At 40.4% G+C, this 24,245-nt stretch overlaps 1 long non-coding RNA gene across 2 annotated transcripts in view; it reads right to left on the reverse strand.

The window, feature by feature from the left end:
• The window catches only part of LOC116664237, a 66,323-nt gene that overhangs the window by 28,808 nt on the left and 13,270 nt on the right, over positions 1–24,245 (reverse strand). The window contains exon 1 of one of the 2 annotated variants that reach the window (XR_004320638.1): positions 16,673–17,186. The exons of the other annotated variant lie outside the window; for it this stretch is intronic. This is a non-coding gene — a long non-coding RNA (uncharacterized LOC116664237). Of the gene's footprint in view, positions 1–16,672; positions 17,187–24,245 lie in introns of those variants that run through there. 2 annotated transcript variants of the gene reach the window in all.

Here is a 24,245-nt window from a genome sequence, read left to right on the forward strand (position 1 = left end):
ACCTAAGGATATGCTCTCCATCTCATTTCTTTATGGGATAAATGAGGATTGGAATATTTGTCTTATGTAGTTGTTGAATGATTAAATGAGAGACTATACACTGGAGATTTGCAGAGGGTGAGGCACTAGTTAAAGATCAAGGCTTTGTTGCACTTTGGTGAAACCCAACACATGCTCATTTATTCAACAAACATTCTTTGAGTTAAACTATGCCAGGTTCTGCCACTCTCTAGGACTACTACGGTGAATAAGACAGACCTAACCTTGTCCTCATGAGACTTATAGTCAAGTCTGTTAAACAAATGACTTGCAAAGCATAATAGGCAAGCCCACTTTTTGAAACCACGATTATTTACCATACTCCACCATACTTACTCTTTAACACAAAAACACAGAGTCAATAATGTTTAGTAGAAAAAGAACTAGATAAATTAGGAGATGAGGATTTGGTTTCAGATCTTCAAAGGTGCATCACTCAAAGTCTTTGTACCCCTGTTTTCCCATCAATAGGATTGGGCTAGGGTAGGTTCTTTGTGCTTCAAAGGCATTCTCTTAAGATAAGTGGGTAGGTCCCATTACTCCAAATCTAATAGATTAAGAAACTACTACAAGATTGACTGCTGGACAACTGATCTGATTTCTTCAACAAGTCAATAGCATGGAGAAAAAAGAAAAAGAAGGAGCATTGAAAGATACTTGAGATATATAACAACCAAATAATGTGTAGGATTTAGATTTTTTTTATTAAGTATAGTTAGTTTACAGTGTGTCAATTTCTAGTGTACAAATTTGTACTCTTTTTAAAAAAATAGTTACTATTTTTGTTTATTTTGTTTTGGGGGGAGGTAATTAGGTTTATTTATTTATTTATTTAATGGAGGTACTGGGGATTGAACCTAGGATCTTGTGCATGCTAGGCATGCACTCTACCACTGAGCTACACCCTCCCCTCTTTATAGTAATTTTTTAAGGGCTTTATTTTTCTGTTTCAGGGGAGTGATTAGGTTTGTTTACTTATGTACTTAATTTTTAAATGGAGGTACCGGGGATTGAACCCAGGACCTCATGCATGCTAAGCATGTGCTCTGCCACTGAGCTATCCCCATCCCCCAGTGTAGGCTTTAGATTAAACAAGCACCTGTAACAGACATTTTTTAAATAATGGGGGAAATTTGAGTTTTGGATGATACTACGGAAATATCGTTGATTTTTGTTAGGCATGATAATAGCAGCATGAGTTTATAAGAAATGTCCCATAATTTTTAGCACATGTAAGAATGAAATGGCTTAACATCTGGACTGCTATAATAGCAAATACTAAATGATCAAAGGGTTAATTATACAACAAAAGAAAAGAAACAAAGTCTTCAACAAATGTGTGCCGACATAGACACATCTTACAGCCATATCTTAAAGCTAGCATTACTTATTTTTTTCTCTCATCTGCTGCACAAAGTATATTATAAAACTCGTTGAAGTCAGACATTTTTCCTAATTACTTGAGTTCATTTGGGGGTAGGGAAAGAACATGGGGAAAAAAGTTTCCAAACTTATTTCTCTGTCATAAGATTTCATTAAATTCATGGGCGCTAGACTGAAACTGGGTGATTGAGGAAACTTGGGTGCTTCCAGCACTGCACCTGGCCATGATACAGCTGCAAAGTTGGGGGATGGAGGATCAGCAGGTGGAGAGGGATAAAGGTAGTGAAATTCTTCCACAAATGCCTTCTGACTCAGCAGATCTCACTCAGTAAGGCCTTTTTTGGAGTATGTTTAAACTAGGCATATGTATGGCTATGCTTACCTAGCGCCAACTGGCTGCTGAAATGGAGTAATGTGTAATTTACAGCATCTTAAACCCTCACTACTCAAAATGTAGTCCACACATCAACAGTATTGGCATCACCTGGGAGCTTGTTAGACCTGCAGGAGGTCTGACTCCACCCCAGACTTACTGAATCAGGGTCTACATTTTTAGAATCCACATTAAAAAATTTAAAAATGGGCAGAAGACCCAAACAGACATTTTTCCAAAGAAAAACATACAGATGGCCAGCAGGCATGTGAAAAGATGCTTTACATGGCTAATCATCAGAGAAATGCAAATCAAAACCACAAGGAGCTATCACCCCACACCTGTCAGAATGGCTATCGTCGAAAAGAACACAAACAACAAATGTTGGTGAGGATACGGAGAAAAGACAACCATCGCACACTGTTAGTGGGAATGTAAATTGGCACAGCCACCATGGAAAACAGTATGGAGATTCTGCAAAACCTAAAAATAGAACTACCATATGATCCAACAACTCCACAGCTGGGTATATACCCAAAGAAAATGAAAACACTAATGAAATACATGCACTCCAGTGTTCATAGCAGCATTATTTACAGTAGCCAAGATATGGAAGCAACCTAAGTGTCCATCAACAGATGAATGTATAAATAAGATGTGGTATGAATATATACATATACACACACACAGTAGAATATTATTTAGCCATAAAAAAAGAATGAAATGTTGCCATTTGCAGCAACATGGATGGATCTAGAGGGTATTATGCTTAGTAGAATAAGTCAGATAAAGACAAATAGTGCATGTTATCACTTCTATGTGGAATCTGAAAAATAAAACAAATGAATGAATATAACAAAACAGAAACAGACTCACAGATAAAGGAAACAAACTAGTGGTTACCAGTGGGAGAGGAAAGAGGGGAGGGGCAAGACAGGGTAAGGGATTAAAAGGTACATATTACTATATATAAAATAAATAAATTACAAGGATATATTGTACAGCACAGGGAATATAGCTAATATTTTATAATAACTTTAAATGAACTATAATCTTCAACATTTTTGAATACTATGTTGCACACCTGAAACCAATATAATATTGTAAAGCAACTATACCTCGATTAACCAAAAAATGATTTGACATTTTTACAAGATCTCCAGTTGACTCAATATGGTCATTCAAGTTTGAGAAACTTTGTCTTAGAATCTAAGACTTAATTATCAAAAAGAATACAAAGAACCGTAACATTATTGTTATTTGTGTGAAAATAAGGAGAAATGAAGCAGCTTGCAACAGAATGATTTCAAAATGGCATTTGGTTTTGAAATGGTCACATAGTGAAAGAGTTTATTTTATATGCATAGTTTCTCCATATCATCCACCTATGTTTGTAGACGTAGCTGCTCTCCGTGGTCTACCAGCCTGATGAACATCAAACCTCTTCAGTGTGCAACTTCCACCCCAGGTGTCTGCCCTTCTTTTTAATGACTGAAATCACTGACTTCTGAGAATTTAAAGGCACAATAGTCTCTCAAAGCCTTATCTCTTTGTAAACTCAGAATTTCGCCAGAAGCGTTCTTAAAATATTCCATCTCTATTCCAACCTTTTCTCATGACTTTTACACTCTCTGGTGATCAAAATTGTGTTCCTTATGGATTTTCTTCTGCACTATCGCAGTCTGAGAACCTGTCAGTGAGAAGGGGCCACTGTTGTCATGTGCTCAGCAACGATCCCCCCACCTAGACACGGTTCTGCCACTGTCACTTTCTCCTTCACCCACCACCTCTGGGCATTTTAGTTTTAGATTAGTTCTCTCAGCAGTACAGCCCCTCCCTGACCTTTTGCCAAAGAGTGTGGCTGTGACAGTCCCCCAGACACGGTACTGAAGGGATAGCCCTCTCTGCACCCCGCCAGGTTATCAGGCTTCACTTATACCGCTAAGCTCCTTTGTACAAGCTCTACATGTTATTCTCTGACTGGTGACATTTAGTAAATGAACCATAGAGCTACCAGCTCTCTACTGCACTCAAGGCTGCTTGAAGGACCTTTCCAGTTCTGTCTCTCCATGGTAAAATGGGTAAAGCATGCTATAAGTGGAATAAATGCTAAGAGTTCAAAACTGAATGACAACAATGCAACTCGGATCATTTGTGTTATAGGAAAAAGTACACCCTCCCCCCTTTAAAACGCCTCAAGTCTTTTGTTTTCTAGGGTCCTGGAAATCTGGAGGTTCGAATGGCGAGTATAATAGGAGCATCCTCAGTGCCATAACAGCCCCATAAATAATACCTCCTCAGCAGAGCTGTGCATCTCCCTCTGGCCTCCAAGAGCTTTCTTTGAAGTCACAGGGCAGAAGTTGTGCACGTGGAAGAGGTATGCAATTTATTAGCATTATTCTCCATTGCTTTAGAAGCTTTTAAGTAATACTAGATTTATCACATTTTTCTTATAGCCAATTTTAGCATCATCTAGTGTTTCTTCTGAAGCCTGAACCAATAAACTGGTTTGTCTTTGTAGTTGATCTGCCACAGTAGTTCCCGTATTTTTCTGCCAAGAAGCCATTTTAGAATCCGATTAAATAGGTAACATGACATTTATACTCTCAGAAATTAGAACACCTGGAAGGAGGCCCAGAACTTACCCAGTCTCCTGGGGGACCCTCTAGTACAAAGCAGACCGGCCCATGTTGGACAGATCTAACTCAGAGCTGGCCTTTTGCTACTGTCTCCTGAGGTCTGCCCTCACTTGGAACAACCCCTTTCAGTTGCACTGCCTAGCATTGTGCATAGTATGTGCTCAACAAATAATTCATTTTCTTGATTTGGTTTTGCTGAGGAGCTCATGTAAAGTTAGTGTGCCTGTAAATGGTTTGCACTGAATTGCACTGTAGGGCAAGAGGACAACTGAAGATCAGCTGAAAACCTCCCTTTCTGTGTAGGTTTATAGCTACATGTGACAAAGCCATCATCTTCTTCTTTAACACACACACATGCCTTGTTTTCTTTAACATTACAAAAGTAAATCATGCTCATTGTAAAAAAGATTTAGTAAAAATAAAAAAGCATTTTCCTACTATTCAGGATAACCAATGTTAAATTTTATCCACATTATCTTTCCAATATTTCTCTGTGTTTACGTACATACTCTTCTGTACTTTTTAATTAACAATATGTCTTGCATTTCTGCACCCACCTACCACTCTCCAAAGGTCTCACTGAAATGATAAAAAGGTTAGTTTTTAAATTCAAACTATTACAGCACTGAAAAACAAGCAAATAAGACCAAGAGTCTTCAATTGGTCAGAAAGTTTGAAGGATTCTAGTCAATAGGGAAAAAAAGGCACATGGTACATACAGAAGTTACAGTAGAAGCAACAAAAGCCCAGACTCCAGAGACAAAGGCTGACTTCTTCAGGGGAGTCCCTCGGATGGTTCCAACTCAGAATTTACAGGTTCGTCTGGGATGTTGAAGAACTGCATTTGGGGCACTTGGGCCTTGCTCTCTCTCCCTCTGCAAATAGAATGACTAATGAGGTGCCTTTTGTCTTCCAAGAGACTAGGAAATAAGTCTGGAAGGACAATTGGTGAACAAGTTAGGGACTAAGAAAAGCAACACAGAGTTGGAGACAGATCTGTGGTCCCGCAACAGCTCAGGAAAAGAGGCAGAGCCACCCAGGAGAGGACAGCGCTGAAGACCTTCACCCTCGAGAAAAGCCAGCCTGCCTTTGGCAGTCATCAGGGAACCCCAGCCGGACAGCACACTCGCGCTGGCATCATGCAGCTCCAGACAGCGATGGGGCAGAGCCTCCAAAGTTCTGAGGGGAGGTTACTTTGAATCTAGTTTACTACCCCGGTCAAATGTCGAATGTGAGGGCTAAGGAAAGGGACTTGCAGGCACATAAAAATTCAGTACATTTAGTAACTACACAGCCAAGAAGAAAAAATTGCTTCTAAAGTAACAAAATCTAAAAATAAGCCAAGAAGGAAGACAACATGAGCTACAAGAAGCTGCAGCTACCTGATACTACCCAAGAAGATTTATAGACGTGAGAAAGAAAATTAAAAAGGTAATCCTTTAGACAAGGGTGTGTGAAAGATTGTGTGACAAAGATGTTCAAAATTGAGCATTGCAATTTCTTTTCTAGAGAGATTTGTATTCATGCACTAATTTTACAAATGTTTCACATTGTTTTTTAATTATTATATTCAAGCTTTAGAAAAAGGACTGAAGACTAAGTTATGATTTAAGAAAATTGTAATCACTATAAATACAAATGCAATAAAAAATAGGAGTTAAACAGGATAGATGAGAAGACATTCAGGTTCCAAATTCCTCACATTTTGTACCTTGAGGCCAGTGTATAATGCCTGAACTTGATAAAAACAAGAAATAGAAGCATAATAACATTATGTATTTTAAATTTACAATGATAACTATTTTCATAGAAGCAGAAACAGAAATTGTTAGCAGAGTGGGGGGGGGACACTGGGGGTCAAAAAAAGTGAATTTACTTTTTTATCTTACATATCCCTATATGGTACGATTTTTTAAAACATGTGCATGTATTACCTTTATAGTCACATATCATGAACATCTTTCCAGGTGCAACCCAAATGTTACCAGCCTGTGGCTATGATTGAGATCACATTTATATTTATGCTCAAATTGTAATGGTTCTGAGTCTTCATTTGCCCGTCTGGGAACTTAGCTCTTACTTAGTAGCTCCCTATTATTTCTGGGACCATGGTAAAAGCTTTCAGCTCCAGTCACCACGATCGCTACATTCTGTCCTTTCTCCCATTTTTGGCACTTGATATTCTCTTTCATATCATTTTTAATGGCAGTCACTTCTTGAGATTCATGAAATCTCAGGCATTTGTTGTCTCCCACTCCAGACTTACAAATCAAAAGTCAAACGTCCAACTTAGAGGAGACATTAAGAGGTGGAGGAACAGGCTAAACAACTTCACGAGAAAACAGCCAAATACAACTGGAAAGCAAGACAGTTTGCAGGAGCCCTGGCTTAGTCTCTGTAATCAGTTTGTATTGGAGCTGTGCTACATTCAAACTGAGACTTGAGGGACACAAGCAGATGCCACAGGGATCCTGAGGTAGCTCCTGTGATGGACTTTTTGGAGTCAGTGCAAAATTCAAATTAGATCTAGTTATCTTACAGGGTGAAAATTGAAAACATCCTAACATGGAAAGGTAGAGATTGTTGACTATAAAAGCAAGTAGAGCATGATCTCATTTAGCAAATACACATACACACACACACGGAAGAAGATCTGGAAGAATATACACTAAAAATTGACAGTGGTTGTATCTGGTTGGTAGGAATATGTTTTAAATTTTTTATTCAAGTATAGTTGATCTACAATATTGTACTAGTTTCAAGTGTGCAGCAAGGTGATTCAGTTATATATGTATTTTTCAGATTTTCACTGTAGGTTGTTGTATTGAATATAGTTCCCTGTGCTAGACAGTAAATCCTTGCTGCTTATCTATCTTGTGTATAGTGTTTTAATTTTTAATGTATGTTTGTTTTTATTTTCTAATTTGCCACCATAGATAGCACTGTTGTAATAATAACAGGCTATAAAATTCCCCCTGAGACTTGATTGTAGAACTCTGCTCTCTATTTCCTTTGCCTGTAACTCCTCTATCAAAATCTAACCCATGAACAACAGAATGGGTCCTCCTCTCCATCAGTATTTTACTCTTGGAAATACAGAGGCTGTAAGACAAGTAACCTGAGTAATTAAGGCTGGTGAGTCACACCACTGGGAGTCTCCTGAAATTCACCCTGGTCTAGGTAGACTCAGGCTTCATCTGCACACCTTGTGTTTTTAATTTCTCAACCTCACCATGGGAGATGCACGAATATCTGAAGGTCAAGACAGCACATTCATTCCTCAGATTATAACAATGCGTCCAAGTTAAGATGGACTTTAACATCTCTGTGCTATTGCTGACAAATAGCTGATTGAAACCTTAAGGCTTCCTCTGTCAGAGAAAGTAACACTAGTTCTGAATGGCATGTGAGACTTAGCAAGAGGCCCCTCTCACCTCACAATGTGAGCTGCACATGTGCACCCACACTTGCCTCTGACCCCTAAGCATTTCCAACACCAGGGATGTTAAAGGTATGCTTTTTTTTTGAAACAGCTCTTTCCCAGGTACTTACAAAAAGACACAAAGAACAAGGGTGTATTTATAACTCTTTGAAACCAATGAGAGTTCCACATGGGGAGAAAGGGGGAAAATCACAGAATTAATCAGTAACCCTTTTATATTATCCATACAAATGTTTGGTCATCTGGGAATTTGTGTGAGTAAAGTCCCATAGCTGAAAGCAGCAACACACAGTAAGCCCTGGGAGATGTGTGCTGGGTGGTGGGGAGGCTGGAAGGGATAAGCAGGGTAAGAATGAATAAAGAATTTTAAGAAAATTCAAGTCTAAGTGAAAATAGGCATTCTATATGAGAAAGAGTGATAGTAAGAGAAAAGCACTTAATAGACAGGTTTTCCAAATCCTCACATTGGAGAAGAACTCCTACACCATAGTCCTCTGCAAATGTAATGTACAATTCTGAAGAATTAAGACCTAGCTGAAATACAGTTAACCATGGGATTCTTTCACGGCATCCCTTATCTTACCATGATGCAGATGCATCCTGATCCAGGCGATTACAACTAGATCCAAAAAAGAGCATTGATAGAACAGCTAACTAACAGCATAGATAGTAATCCTGATCTCCAACATTTCTATATTTTCCCCCATTCTCAACCTGAGTAGTCACATCTTGGGATCTTAAGGATAAAAATGTCTCTCAATGCAAATCTTCCCTTTTCCCAACCTTTCTCCCAAGATAATCTCAAGACATTGGAGCTTGGAGGGTCCTTACTGATCATTTATTTAAGCCTCAAATTTTATAGATGACCTGGAGAGGGAAGATGGCTTCCCAAAGTAACTGGTGACAAACCCCAGACCTGTATCCCAGCTCTCTTAAATCCCAAGTCCAGAGCTATTTACAATGAGCCCCACATACTTCATGATCACTTACAGATAGGACATCTTACACCATGCTTAATTTAGTACTCTTCTCAGTAAAGCAATGCAAAACAAAACAAAAGTGAACAAAAATCCCAAGAACTTCCAACCCTCCACTGACAACCTTCCCTTAAGAACAGCCATAAGACTTGGCCACAATTATTTGTAACCAACAAACACTTAAACCTGAGAATATCCTCACATTAATATACAGAGACCTTTAATTTCAGCCCTTCAGAATTAATCATGTCTTCCTATACCCTTCATGTAACTGATTGGCATGTTGTTTGTCACTTCAAGATAATCATGCATCCTTTATTATCCTAAAGGTTTGCACTCATCATTACATTATTGGTAATTGGTTGTTTACATGGCTATTCTTTCCATGGGTTGTAAAACCTTGAATAACAGGTATGTGTCCAATTCATCTCCTCACCCTCTTACACCCAGCAGGTCAGAGAAAGAATAAACAAATTAGATTAGTAAGCTGGCACTGTCACATCTTTGGTATGGCTCTTCTTTCTCTTTCAAGAAGATAATCTTGTAATCATCAAAAAATTATGCTGTATGGGGGAAGGGTATTGCTCAGGGGTAGAGTGCGTGCTTAGTATGCACAAGGTCCTGGATTCAATCCTCAGTACCTCCATTAAAAATTAATTAATTAATTAATTAAACCTAATTAGCTCCCCACCGTCAAAAAAAAAAAACAAAAAACAGTATCTACAATCATCAAGCCAGTGTGGTATTGTTGAAAGAATAGACAAATAGATCAATGAAAAGTATTGAGAGCCCAGAATAGACCCATACAAATATAGTCAAATATAGTCAACTGAGCAAAGGCAATACAACAGAGAAAAAAAAATTATGCTATACACAACTCTAGTTTAGAACCATAGTCCTTACCACTAAATATTCCTAAAATAGGTAAGCTGTAGTAGAGATTTTGCAACTACTCACATTAAAAAAATAGATGGTGTAGTTGTCAACTGAAAGTCTTTTCTATCTTGTGGATTGTAAAATGTTTTTTTAACTATCTGAAATTAACTTTTAGTCTGCCTGATTTTTAGCAAAGAGTAGGACTTCAAAAAGCTAAGGCAATGCATTAGCTTTATAGTCATTAAGTGATCAAGCCATGGTTCAGATCCAGTAGTCTGTCTCAGAAATCACACTTCTAAAATATTTTTTCACTTATTCTTTCCTTAGGTTCTTTGGGTTCCATGCTTATAGCATTGGGCCTAGAGGTCTACACAGTGCTGTATGGTCAATATTTAACAACTAGCTCTCTGGGGGAGAAAAAGCCCTATTTGGAGCAATTGCTGATTTCTGTGCTGTAAATACTCCACCATAGCAAGTTTAAAGCTACCAATGTGATGTCACTGAATTCAGAGTTGAAAAAAGATAAATAGTAGCACACCATTATATTAATATAAGTTATTATATTATATTATATTATATTATATTATAATACCATATTATATGGTATTTCTAGCATATGTGCATAGGAGACACAACCTCCTGAACAGTAATAATAGTAAAATACAGAAATATAACTAGGAAGCAATAAATTTTAAATATTTATTACCTTGTTTTAAAACTATTTATTTATCTTTAGATTTACATAGTTTGGTTGTAAATAATGGCTGACTTTAACAATTGCCTCATTAAATTCCTACAAATACAGTAACTGTCTCTCCCAAGCCTACAATTGGGCCTACTGCAAAGTGCCAGTATGTCTTATGTGAACTTGGACAAGTCATTTGATCTTTCTTGTCTCTGTTTCCTCACCTATAAAATGGTACTGATATTAATACTTGTATTTGTAGGAGTTTTGTGAGGATTAAATACATAAAGTGCTTAGAATTGTGCCTGGCATAGAGTAAGCACTGCTTAAGTGTTATCTATTATTGCTTTTATTATTATTATTAATAAGCCAAAGGTATAGTTTTTAGGATTCAGAAGACTAAGGGCAGTTTGACTATCTTGAAACCATTCAAATTCTGTAATGATGGCCTAGACAGAAAATAGATACAAAATGTAATGAACCTGGATGTTACTTCATCATATGCAAGACTTTCTGGACCAAATTATGTATTACAGAATGTGGCTTCTCAAGGGAGCTGGATCACCAAGAAATCTGAGTAACTGAAACCAATTAAAATAAAATATGAACTTGACTATGCAAAAATATCTTTTAACGACAGTAAATTTTTAAATAAAAATAAAATGATGACTAAAAAACAATTTGAACTCCTTTGGTTTCTATCTCTCTGTGATGCTAACATCAGCCAAGAAGAATAATTAAGTTATCTTCAGCTGGTAATGGAGACACTTTGAATTATTAGTCCACCGTGTAATACCTATGTGACCTCAAACAGGTTGCTTACTTTTCCTGCTTCTGAGTTTTGTTGTCTATAGAATAAGGATCATAATAGCTTGTTCCTCATGGCTTTGTTGTGAGGCTTAAATAAGAAATGTTACTTGTTTAGCACAATGCCTGGCACGGAGGCCACATGGATTCTATTAGCTTTTATTTTTTATTATTATGATCACTTGTGTGTCTTCTCATTGAGCCAGTTGCACAGCATTTAGGCAGTTTTTCTGATAACTAATTCTGTGCACTGGGGGAGATGGGAGGGAGAGGACAACAACATATTTCCTTGTCAGCAAAGTGGGGCTAATGATGTCTTTTCTTTCCCTCCCTCAATTCTAATGTTAATCTGTAAGCACTTTAAGGTGCTCCATTAAAAGAAAATGTTACTGCTTTAGGGGATAGACAATGGAGGGGTTGATGTCTGACACATTTCTTGACCTCGGTAGGATGGAGAAATGAAGTGAGCATTCTCAAGTCCGGGATTTGGCATCCCTTGGCATCTGAGGAACATTCCTCATTGTCTCTCCTCTGACCTCATGAGCTATAAGAACCAGCAAGCCTCCAAGTTCTGCTGACCAACAGTAACATATCTAGTTTAAGGGAGATGCTATTTGCTAACGCTCTGAATAAAGACCAGTATAGTGAAAACAGCAATGTATAGCTGATGAGTTGAAAATCAACAGGGTTTGACAAGAGCTAGAAGTTCATTCTACCCAAATTGAATTCCATACTGTGATTTGGTCAGGGCACATGTCATTACATCTGGAGTAAAACTGGCCCATGGTTTAGAGACTGAATTCTCCAGGACCCTAGGGCTACTCAGTTCTTCTGCAGTTCCAGAACCAGCATTTTATTGCTATCTTTTTTTACACAATATGCAAGCAGTCCCTTTTTAAAAAGTTTGAAACCCACTGAACTAACAGAGAACAAAGGCAAACTAAACAACCTTTTCCCTAAATGACCTAGATACTCTTGGGACCACTGCTTACAGGTTAGAATCACAGCTGAAAACAAACAAAAGCTTATCCAGGCCTTCCTTATGTTCTTATTCTCAAGAAGAGTCTACGTAATGGTGTGTCCTCTGGTTATCAAGGAGCTAGAAAGCCAACCAAGGGCCATTGAGGCCCATTTATCTCACTTTAATTAACATCCCTAATGGAGAAAAAATTTAAGGGTAATAAAATTTCCTTGCTAAACAAGTGAGTGCTGCTGGTTGAAATAAAAAATCGGAATCATGCCTCTTTACTTACATTGATGGTCCTAATTAATAGCCAAATTAGTTGACTTCATTTGTCACCCAACTTTACACTTTTGCCCTTGTGTCTCAGGTATGTCCTTTGGAGCCACATGGAAGAATTCATTTTTAATTTGTTCCTATAACAAAATTTCATTGACTGCCCTCTAGAGTAAGGCACTGGGGTTACCAAGTGAACAAGATAGACATGGTCCCTACATTCACGGAGCATCTACCAGGAAAGGACAGTCAAATTCATAGAGGATGGCTTGCTTCATCAACCTCTGGATTACCAACTGGGAAAGCCTTGACTCTGCTCCTTTGACAGATGCAAGTTCAACATCTTTTCTATATGGCAGGCTTTCAAGTATCTGAGGACAGCTATGCCTTCCTTCCTGAATCTTCTGGTCTCTATCAACAATCCCAGTTCCATCAGCCATTCTTAGACTTGTCTAAGGTCCTTCATCATCCCAGTGGCATCCCTTGCACATACAGTCCTGTTGTCAACCTCCATCTTAAATGTGTGGAGACCAGAACTGAGACATGTTCCAACTCCCATGGAGCAGAACAATCACGTTTATGCTAGATTCTCTAATTCTTTAGCATAAGCCACAAATATCAACATTCTAGGCTAATGTCAAGCTTGTAATTAACCATAGGCCTTGAGTTTAATTATGCTGCCATCCCTGACAGTCCCTTCACACATTCGTGCGATTATTTTGTATCTGAACATAGAATGTTATACTTATCACATATTTATTAATCTTAGTTCTGGTCAATTATTCCTGTCTATTTAAGGTATTTTTGTATAGTTATAATAATTTTTGTATAATTTGGTTGTATATTTGGTTATACTGTTATTATTATAACTATTATATAAATATAATTGTATTTGTATACTTCTTTCAGATTTCTTTTCCTTTCTAAGTATCATGTTTTCCACAAACCTGAGAGCATGTCAACAGGCCTGCAAGACCACCCTTTGGTGCCCTCTTGCATTCCCGTGTGTCTAACTCCATTTCAACATTACATTATTGCCTATTATATTTTGACATGTCTCTTTCCTCACTTAACTGTGAGCTCCCTAGGACAATGGCTTCTCTATCTTTGTATTTCCAGTCTAGAGTCGAGCTCCTGACACATAGAATATGCCTAAAAGAAAAACTGTTTATTTTGAAGAATGAATGAGTGAATGATACATTCCACCAATTGTATCACCAAGGTCACATTTCTGTTTCTCAGCCCCAGGGTTGCCATAAAGAACTTGGTCAAATGCCCTATCGAAATATAAATCTACAGCTGCACATACTTTGCTACCTTCTATTTTCAATAAAAGTCACTGTGTTTCTCTGTGCCTCAGATTCCCTATATGTATATTACCAAAACTTATCAAGATTAATAAATGAAATAACATGTGTAAAAAGTGCTTTACAAAACTACAAAATGTGTAAATGTCAGATATTAGCATTCCCTCATTCTAGCAGCCTTATCAAAAAAGGAAATTATATTTATTGACCTTGCAAGAGCTTGTGGCTTTTGGCTTCCATTTAGGGGCAGGAAGTGAGGCTTCTTAATGAGAATGGTGGGGAAAGGTTCAAAGAATGAAGCCTGGAGTCAAACCCCCCACAACCCTGTGGCTCCCTATGGAGAAGGGCTCTGTGGGGAAGCTGATGCCTCTTGTCCAGAGCCTCCCATCTTGGCTGGTCCTTAGAGGTTTTCCAAATTCCATGTTCAAGGGTCCAGAGGTCTCCTGCAGATCTTTGTTTGGGTGGGCCTATGGAACATCTTCAGTAAGCTATCAAAGTCTGCACACGTAAGTGTGGGAATTGTCCTTTGCCCTAGCGAAAAAGGAAGGGATAGAAGCTGGGAGAGAAGTAGGGAGGTGCTCCTGTCCTGCTGGGTGGGTACCAGCATGTGCAGGGTTTGCTCTGTGATAACAGGAACCAGCTGCCTGTCACCGTTTTGGGGTCTCTCTTTTTCTGGCTGGGCATCTCACTGCTTTTGGTACTATTGTCTTATTGAAGCTATAAAGAAAGACCACACCATTTTGGGTGAATCATCTAAGCAAGAGGTAGGTCCTCAGCCACCTGGGTTCAGGAATTTGGAAGCTAGGTTTCAGCTTGGCTGGAGAATTCACTTGTCTTGTGGCCTCCCTCTCCTTGACTTACAAAAAGGATATGTATTTGAGGACACCTGGGGAGGGAAAAGAAAATTTGCCTTTGCCAGGAGGAAGCAGTCAACCCGGTACAGAATCCCAAGCTGAGAGCAGTATTTTATCAGCCAAATGGTCCAGCTATGAGGCCATGTTTTTTGTTGTTGTTGTTTTTGTTTTTGTCATTTACCCCTGGTACCTAGCCCAGTGCCTGACATAGCAGGTGCTCAATAAATTTGTGTTGTATAGATGAGTGTGCCATCCTACATTAATGAGAATGGGTACCTATGGCCCCTTGGCCAGAGCTTTAAAAAGGCAGCAACACCTCCCCAGGCCAACATTAAAATGGCAAGATCATTACAGTAAGAACATGATGCCGAGCACTTCACTAAACATAACTTGGATGGGAGGATCCGGCTCCTGTATTCCACCTTGAGCTTCTCCCTTCACAGCTATCCTTGGTTAATTTTAAAAAGATGCGCTTACAGTAGCTACTAATGTGTAAAGAGAAATGACCACTACTCTGCTATGGTTCCACTCAAGAGACCAGTGCTCACTAACAGAGACGTTTTTAAAATGAGGCAAGGATGAAGCCAGAGAAAGGAACCCAGGAATAGTGTGCCGCTGAAAGTGTGTGTGTGTGTGTGTGTGTGTGTGTGTGTGTGTGTGTGTGTGTGTGTGTGTGTGTGTGTGTGTGTGTGACTGTAATTGACATTGGAAACCTAACTGAAAGCTGTTCTTTCTGTATGAGTGTTTGTTCCCACCTTGTGACTTAATCTCTTTTTAAAAACGTTACTTTCAAAAATTTCTAACCTTGTCGGCAGAAGTGGAAACGAAAAGCTTTCTCTCTTCCCCTGGTGGTGCAGAGAGAGACTGGCCAGTCTCCGGGGAGGGTATGGAAATGAGCGCAGACAGGTTGGCTCTGCTCAAGTCCGGTAAGCAGCGCTGGATCCCCTCCAGACTGCAGGACCCCACAGCAACCTGGAGCCTGCCTTAAGGGGTTCCCAAGACACCCCCATCTCGAGTCACCTCTTCCAATTTCTTGCTGGAGTCTAGAAGACTTGGCTCTCGTGGACGTGAGGAGGATCCTATATCCCTAGGTAGCTGACACAGGCCGTCATGTCCCAGGGAGGCTCAGCCTTCTGTGCCTTCCCCAGGCAGCGGCACTGGAGCCCAGGAGCCGGGGTGCCTGCATGGGTGCGTGTAGATCATCCCGGGATCGGGGGTGCGGGGTGGCTAGGACTTTCCTTTCACCACTTGGAGAGGACACCGACCAAAGGCTTAGCAGTTGTTACCACAGGCAGTTCTGGGGGCATTTCCGGGAGTTATCAGGGGAAATCGCGAGGACTAGGGGAGGAGAGGCACGTGTGCTACCCTGAAGTAGCCGCGGCGCGGGCCACCTGGGGAGCCTCACTTGCTGCGAGGTTTCCTCGGGAGATGGCGCCACAGCCCGTCACTGCGCCACGGCAGCCTGCCTCTCGCCAGCGGAACTCTGGCAGCACAGACACCAGACGGAGAGAGCCGGCGGCTGGACCCCAGCAGCGCGGCTTCTCCGGCGCTCTGAGCTTTGGTGCACAGCGATCGGAACCCCACCCTGCGGCTCTCCCGGCGCATAGAGGGCGCACCGGGGTCTGGCTCCTTCGAGCCCTTGATCTGGGCACGCTCCCGTTTTGATGACCTCAAAGCCACTTGTTAGGCCATGACTGCTCTTGGTGCCTTCGTGGGAGCGCCCAAGGGAGGACCGAGGCTAATGCCTGGGAATCAACTTCCTCATGATATTCTCTGTTGTGGGGAACCCCAAACCCCCTCGCAGTGGCCACCAAACACCGTAAAGAGACCCTCATCTTTAGAGTTTCAGAGCAGGAATTTCCTAAGTTCTAGAAGGTATGCAAAGTTTCCCGCTTGCGGCGCACTCAGTGCTTGGGCCACGCAGCGGCGACCGCGCTCAGAAAGCGGAGAGGAATAGGGTCTGGCGCGCACTGCCCAGGAAGGACCGACGCGCGTGGAAGCGCTAGCTCCGCGGCCAAGCTATGGGTTCCAGCTGGGGCTTGGGCCCTCTCACCTCCGCAGATCGAACTCAGGGCCCAGGTGCGGGATCCGAGACTGGAGTCCTCGGCCTGGGGGAAGGGGACTCGCAGCGGCCCCGGACGCCTTGGGCTAGAGGTCCCGCGCCGCTGCGCATGCAGGACGCCGAACTTGGAAAGGAGCGGATTCAGCTGGCTGGGGAGAGTTTCCAGGGATCCGGGAGAGGGCGATATTCACCAATCCCTTCCTCAGAGCAACCGCGCAAATTGGGGATGGCTGGGGTGGAGGATCTGCACGAGTCGGTATGAAAATGTCAGGAGTCGCGGGCCTTCCCACCCAGGGGTCTGCTCGACTCCGGGACAGACTCTTAAACTTAGGTCCCGGGATGGGACAAGTGCGTGCAGCCAGTTTGCCAGGTTTCGTCTTGCCTCTTCTGACACCACTCCGACAGCACTCCTGCCACTCTCTCCCAGCGTCACAACTATCGCCTTAAGGAGAATTGCTTCTAAAGAGATCATACAGCAGAGGCTTCGTTTTGTACAATTTTTGTTACAGCTCTCTTCATCCAAATCGCCGGGTATTATTCTCGGCTTCATTTCCACGTAGTAGTTGACAGCAGACGAGGAAGCGCTAGTGTAGGCGGACTTGAACCTGAACCTGAGAACTGACGGTGTGGATTAGACATTGAGAGTTCTTGGTTCAACCCTCGGGAGCGCTTCTGGGAGTGTGTTTGGGAGTAACCCTGCAAGCAAGAGTCCCAGTTCAATCCTCTTTCCCTCCTTTGAAACAATTCAGGTTAGGATGAAATTCGAGGTCTCCTAAATCGTTAAGATCCTCTGTCTGCTAGAGGAGTCTTAAGTGACTTGTTGCTTTGTCTTTGAGAACCATTGTCCATCCCTGAGCACCTAATTACTTAATGGCTGCCCTCTGAGGTATGCAGATATCTGTAGCCTAGCATTCAAAGACCTGTTTCTGGAGTAAACTATTGTCAGACCCCCTCCCCCCACCCCGGTCATTTATTTCACTGAGTTCTTTTAAAATCTAATTTTAGAAGTCTCATTACATATTCTTGCAAGTTTAGCCCTATATATTATTTAATCACGAATAAATAATTTCCACGTAATCCTTGAATTGGCAATCTGATGGGGTAATACAGACGAGGATTTTTCAACCTTCAATAAAAAGAGGAAGACTTTATGACTAGGGTGAGAGGAGCTGGTGAGCTTAGCCAATGGGGCAGCCAGCCTTTACTGTGTGCAAAAGCATTCAGACACATGGCGACCCTTTCGCAATAAAACTTTATTGATGATCGTTTGGAAGTTATGGCAACTCCAAGGTTATAAAACTTGTCATAAAATACCAGTCATTAGTTTACCTGACCTCATTTCAATATAAACTTCCACAAAACATTTTATTTTGTTCCTTCCTATAAGTGGGGAAAAGAAGTTGAGGTGAGACACAGTGGCCCATTATTGCAGACCCAAGATCTGCAGTTTGACACACTGACCTTCATCCCTGCAAATAAAGCAATGAAATTAACATCCTGTTCTTTTCTGTAAATATTACTGTAGAAAAGATGATAACAATGCAATGTTTTGGGTTCGACCATCCATTTTTAGCACATATCCTGGGTTCAAGTAAGGATGGAGAGTCATTCCTCTTTGGAAGATTTTGTGAGATACCATTAACAGTTGTTAAAGAGTATTTGCTCCCTAACCTGTGCATGAGAAGCCTAACAAGTGCAGCCACTATGGAAAACAGTATGGATTTTCCTCAAAAAATTAAAAATAGAACTACCATTCCATCCAGCTATTCTATGTCTGGGTACTCACCCCTCCACCCCCCAAACCCCAATACACTAATTTGAAAAGATGTATGTGCCACTATGTTGATTGCAGAATTATTCACAAAAGCCAAGATATGGAAGCAACCTAAGTGCCCATTGATAGACCAACAGATAAAGATGTGATATTATATAATTTTATTACTCATATATATATGAATACTCAGCCATAAAAAGAAGGAATATAATATAATATAATACTCAGCCATATATATATATATTACTCAGCCATAAAAAAAGAAGGAAATCTTGCCATCTGCAACAACATGGACGGATCTAGAGGGTATCATGCTAAGTGAAATAAGCCAGACAGAGAAAGACAAATACTGTATGATTTGAATTACAGGTGGAATCTAAAAAACAAGTGAACAAAACAAAACAAAAACAGACTCATTGATACAGAGAACAAATTGGTATAGAGGTGGGGGGATAGGCAAAGTCGGTGAAGGAGATTAAGAAGCACATAATTCCTGTCATAAAATAAGTCATAGGGATGTGATGTACAGCACAGGGAACATAGTCAATAATATTGTAATAACTTTGGTGACACAAGGTAACTATACTTATGATGGTGATGAATTGGTAATGTACAAAATATCAAATCACTATGTTGTACATCTGAAACTAATATTATATTGTAAGTTAATTATAATTCAATTAAAAATAAATAAATTTGTCTACACTCCCCCCCCCCCCAATAGTTCCAAATCCACATTGAGAGCACACATTAGCCTGCTGCTGTTTTACAAATAGCATTCTAGAGACACAAGGAGAAGCAGCTGAAAAGGAGGTAGAGGATGGGTGGGGGAAAGAAGAGGGAGGGGCAAATAGCCACGCAGTATTTGGCTTGTGACCTGAGGACTGAATTGTTTTCAATGATCAACTTGTACTGAGAGCTACTGAGAGGATGGATGAATAATACCCCCGCAAATCATAAGTTTAAAGGAACGCAACTGCCCTAACTGAGGTCAGCAGTTAGAATTGTTCTGCAGATAAGAACCCGAACTGGTGTTCCAAGAAAGCTCCAAGAGACAGCCAGCCCTAGCTCTGTCATCATTGTTTCTGATACAACTGTATGTGTGGACTTACACCACTGATCAAAGAAAGAATCAGCCACAAAACAGTGACAATTTTGAGCAGCTTCTCATCTCCCCAAACTCCACTTTGGATTGACTGAAGCCCATGCCCCCCTAATGCTGTTCATACTAAGGTCAATCTACCTGCTTTTAGGGCAGAGAGATTTGTGAGCAAGTACATATGGCAAAGATTGACCCTGTGTTAGCCACATGTTAATTTTTCCTAAACATGTAAAGGTCTAGATATACTTTTCATGGATTGTTTAAAATATAAGCTTCAATAGATCCAGGCATATATGCATTTATGGTGGTTTAGGAATCTAATATGAAGAATGCTAACTGCTTTATGACCTCACTGGAACTCATCTTGGTAATGTTATGCTTAGTTTCCTGGTGTGCCTTAAAATATTTCAGGGATTTCATGGAATTTTAACTAGAAAAGAACATTTTAAAAATCAAAATCTTATGAAAAATGCTGCTTTCTTCCAGGGAGTGTGTAAGCAAGTGTGTGTGTGTGTGTGTGTGTGTGTGTGTGTGTGTGTGTGTGTGTTTGAGAAAGAGAAAATGAGTTTATCGGAGAAAGGGACAGAGATGGTGTTAGAGAGAGAGAGAGAAGTATAGGATTCAGTACTAACTAAAGGGCAAACTCTCCTGGTGTCCATAGCCTTTCCTAGTTGGTGGGTACAAGTTCCAGTAATTTGAGTTACTATTTCATACTCCCAGGCACAGTGATGCCAGGCATCAAAAGAAAGATTCTCTTTCCCCCAGTTTAGCATTGACTTCCAAAAAGGGTAGGAGAAAAAAGACGTGTGGACCTACAAAGCAGCCCAGAGGCTGAACAGAGTATCTTTACTGGACTTAAGAAGCAAATAAGGGATCTAAATTCAGCACTTCCAGCTTAGGACAATTTCAAAAAGCCCATGCAGTTATAAGAGGTAAGTTATTCAGAGATAAATTGGCAAATTTTTCTTATAATTGAGTTCATTAAATTTATCTGTTGAGATACACACATACACAAATACATTATCAATATGCGTTGTAGCAACAACAACAGCAGTGAAAATATTTTATAATGTTCGTATCTCTCTGCTGTTCATCTCATCATTCATTTTGCTTTTCCTAGATGCCTTAAATGGGTGATATAAAGGAGAAAGTATCTCACTTAGTCAATGACAAAAGTATTTCACCTTCCTTCTCAAAATAACTATTCTTCAACCAACAACCGTCATTTAGACTCTCCATACTATCTTCACACTCACACAAATCATCTCCTTTAGGCTCTATTAAAATATTTGCCAGGGAGGTTTGATTACTAAAGAGGCAACCATTTGAATTCACCCTTCGGAGCTCTCCCTTATACCATATTTGGGGAAAGGCATGAAAATTACCCAAGTGGACTTTTTAAAAGTTTTCATGTCAAAAATATTGTAAAAGGAGAGCACATTATGTATACTTTTTTGTTCTTATATTCTCCTCTATTTAAAGACATGCAGGTCATTAGAAAATGTTCCCAATATGCTATGTGCTCCTACAAATTTCACCCACACTTGTTTACCTGGGTGATCTGGTTCATTAAGGCTTAACTACATAATGAGAAGTATGCTTTTGGTGGGGGCAGGGGGCTTACAAATATATTTGAAGATTTTCTTGGACAGCTAGGGGATAGAATTGTGAAATCCCAAATTCTGCCTTGAGTTCAGTATAGATGACATGTACAGACTGCTTAGCTTTGCCCTCATCATTTCTACTGACACAAGAAATGTTCCCTTGTGAGAAAAAAAAAAAAAGCAGTTTTTTTTTGTAGCATCATCCAAGTGTATGTTATTCATTCGTCCTATATAATTCAATATATGCCCTACCCCAGGGGTACATTTTCCCCAGTGGGACTAATTTGCTCTAATAGAAATAATTATGCCACCACTGTACCTAATACCTTCATCTCAAAAGACTCTCATGTGACTTAGTAGTTCCATGATGAAACACACATCGTGTGGTCAGAAGCTGTAGTTCATCTTACAAAAAACTCTACAAAGTTAACCCACTAGTTTCTTTTTGCCCTTTTTGGGTTCTCTTTGACACAGAGAGCCCATGAGAAAGTCTTTTTTTGTTTTGTTTTGTTTTGTTTTGTTTTGTTTTGTTTTGTTTCACAGCTAAAATGTATAACAAGTCTGATTCCAAAGGAAAATTCATGCATCATTTTTGTCTACTCTTCCCCTGAAAGAAGAAAATTTGGAGGAGACTCTGGGAGACATAACTCATACATAACTCAGCAAAATCTGAAATTAGAGCACAGAATTTAAATAGCATATCTTTCTACTGTATATTCTCTTGGGGAAAAGAGTGGCTAGATACACATATTTAGTTCTAAAATAAAAATTGAGAAAATGATGAGGAACACACCTACATACTCACATCAACTACCATTTGAGGACTTCATTTTATATCAGAGTTGAAGAAATGCATAGAGCTGGTTTAGAATGATAAAACTCTCTGGATTTAGTATCTGGAAGATCTCAGAGGAATGGAAACATTTATAGCATGTCTCTAACTTGTTTTGAGTTGTCTTTCTGTTACCTACAAGTTAATTTGCCTTCTTTAATCTTTAAACCCATTTACTAATAAATGCAGTGCAGCACTTTCACCTATAGAAAGTAACCACTGAAATCTACTGGCATGAAACATTTGAACTGCAAATGGAAAATCTACCCAGTCAAGTGGTGCTACAGCCTCTCCCTTTAAACCCAGCAGTGGCAGCGCTTCGTTGGCCTTGCTGGGGAGGCTTGTAAATGTACCCGTGTTATACAGCCTGCACAGCTAGGGTGATTTAACCCAACGAAATTTAACTTTTCTATTTCCTGACTTTCAGGGGTTTAAAATTTTAGCTTTAAACTGGCATCACTGAAGGTTTTTCACATTGAGTAATGGGATCACTATTTCTCCCCCAACTGAAAGGGGTGTCTCCAAGAACAGAACCATGCAGCTAGGCAGAATGCAATCCCACAGGGAATTGTACAGGAATCACTCAGGCAATAAAAACTGCTATGAGAATTTGGGTTGTCAGCTCGCCAGAACATCAGATTCACACGTCTGGTCCCATAGGAAGGTTCTAGGGAGCTTTTTAAAGGTCCCCTAGTGCCATGACCTTGGCTTTCTATCCTAAGAAGTGGCTTCCAGGCCAGCCACTATCATGGGCTCCCATCTTGATTCTGCAGAAAATGGAACCAGCCTGTTTTCCAAATCCTCTATACCCTGGAAGTCAAGAATGGCAGCTGCGCTGCTGTAGCCTCCACATTATACCTAAGACCCTGGCCCAGCAATTCTGGTGTTAATCTCTGCTGGTTGCAACCCTCTCCCCCACTCTCCCTGCAGCCACTAAACCTAGAAGCTGGACGTGATTCAGCAGCACAACCAAAAGTGTAATGCCTTTATATGTAAGAACAGAAATAACACAAAACTGTAGGAATTGGGATTAAATACAAATGGTTGATATTGCCTAAAAACCCTTCTTTATTTTCCTAAATTCTCCTTTCAAGAATTTTTTCTCCTTTCCTACACCCATCTTCATTAATTATAATGATTTTTATTAAGATTTACAAAAAGAGATTTTTATTAAGTGCCCTACAAAGTAGATTTACATAATTAAGATATGTGCTTAAACACTTTTGTATACATTTTTAAAAAAAAGTGTGAGTAGCTTTTAGACATGCAAATTCCTTACAGCATAAAAGATCTTAAAAAATTTTTTTCACGTCTGCACAAAGGACATACATGTACAACAGCACTTACTTGGGTTTTCTTGAAAAATAATTTGGAATAATTTATATTAATTTAAAAACATTTCATTTGAATGAAAAAGAAAATGAACCATATAAAGCTAGTAATTTTCTCCCCCTCTCATTCTCTTCTCAGGGTAAAAAAAAAAAAAGAAAGAAAGAAAGATAGAAAGAAAGAAATTCATTTACTCCACACAGATGTACCTTGTTTTATCTCTTTTGGCCTAGAAAAGAGATGCTTTGGGGAGGTTAGGTTTATTTCCGTTTTATATTTCTCTTCCTTAGCCTCTATGTACCCCCTAAAAACCACATTGTTGGGTCCTTCCACAATTTCTTCAGAACTACGCTCCAGTCCTGTCTGTGGAGAGGTGACTACCCTCTGTGCTCCCACTGGCTCGGCATACAACTTGTCTCAAATGCCACTGCCGCTGCAAAGGAGATGGGAGGCCATCCCTCTCGCTGGTCGAAGGAAGGAAAGGACAGTGTTCCCTGGATGCAGCATGTGTGTCTCTTGGGGAGACAGGTTTCGAGTGGAGGGGCCTATCTGATCCTATCCAGCGCCAGGGAGGACCCAGCACAGCCAGGAAGATTTGTGCTGTAGGACACACTCTGTAGATTTCTAGAATACCGGCCCTTGTTGCAAGAACAGGGTCAGGCTCCTCCTGCCCTGCAGCGCTCTGGTGACCCCAGCCAAGACTCAGGAGGCCAGATCCTGGTGTGGATTGCAGTTTCCCTTCAAACACTAAAGCATTCGCTTGGGATTTCGCAGTACAGGTGCCCTACTGGGAGGCGTCCCCTCCTCCCTCCCCCCTTGCCCAATCCCCACTAAAGGGACAACGACGGAGCGAATTCCGCGCGGGCCACAGCTAGAGAGCATTTCTCCAAATCAGTAAAAGTGATCCCTGCCCCTAACAATCT

The sequence above is a fragment of the Camelus ferus genome, chromosome 6 (genome assembly GCF_009834535.1).
Source record: "Camelus ferus isolate YT-003-E chromosome 6, BCGSAC_Cfer_1.0, whole genome shotgun sequence".
Classification (NCBI taxonomy): domain Eukaryota; kingdom Metazoa; phylum Chordata; class Mammalia; order Artiodactyla; family Camelidae; genus Camelus; species Camelus ferus.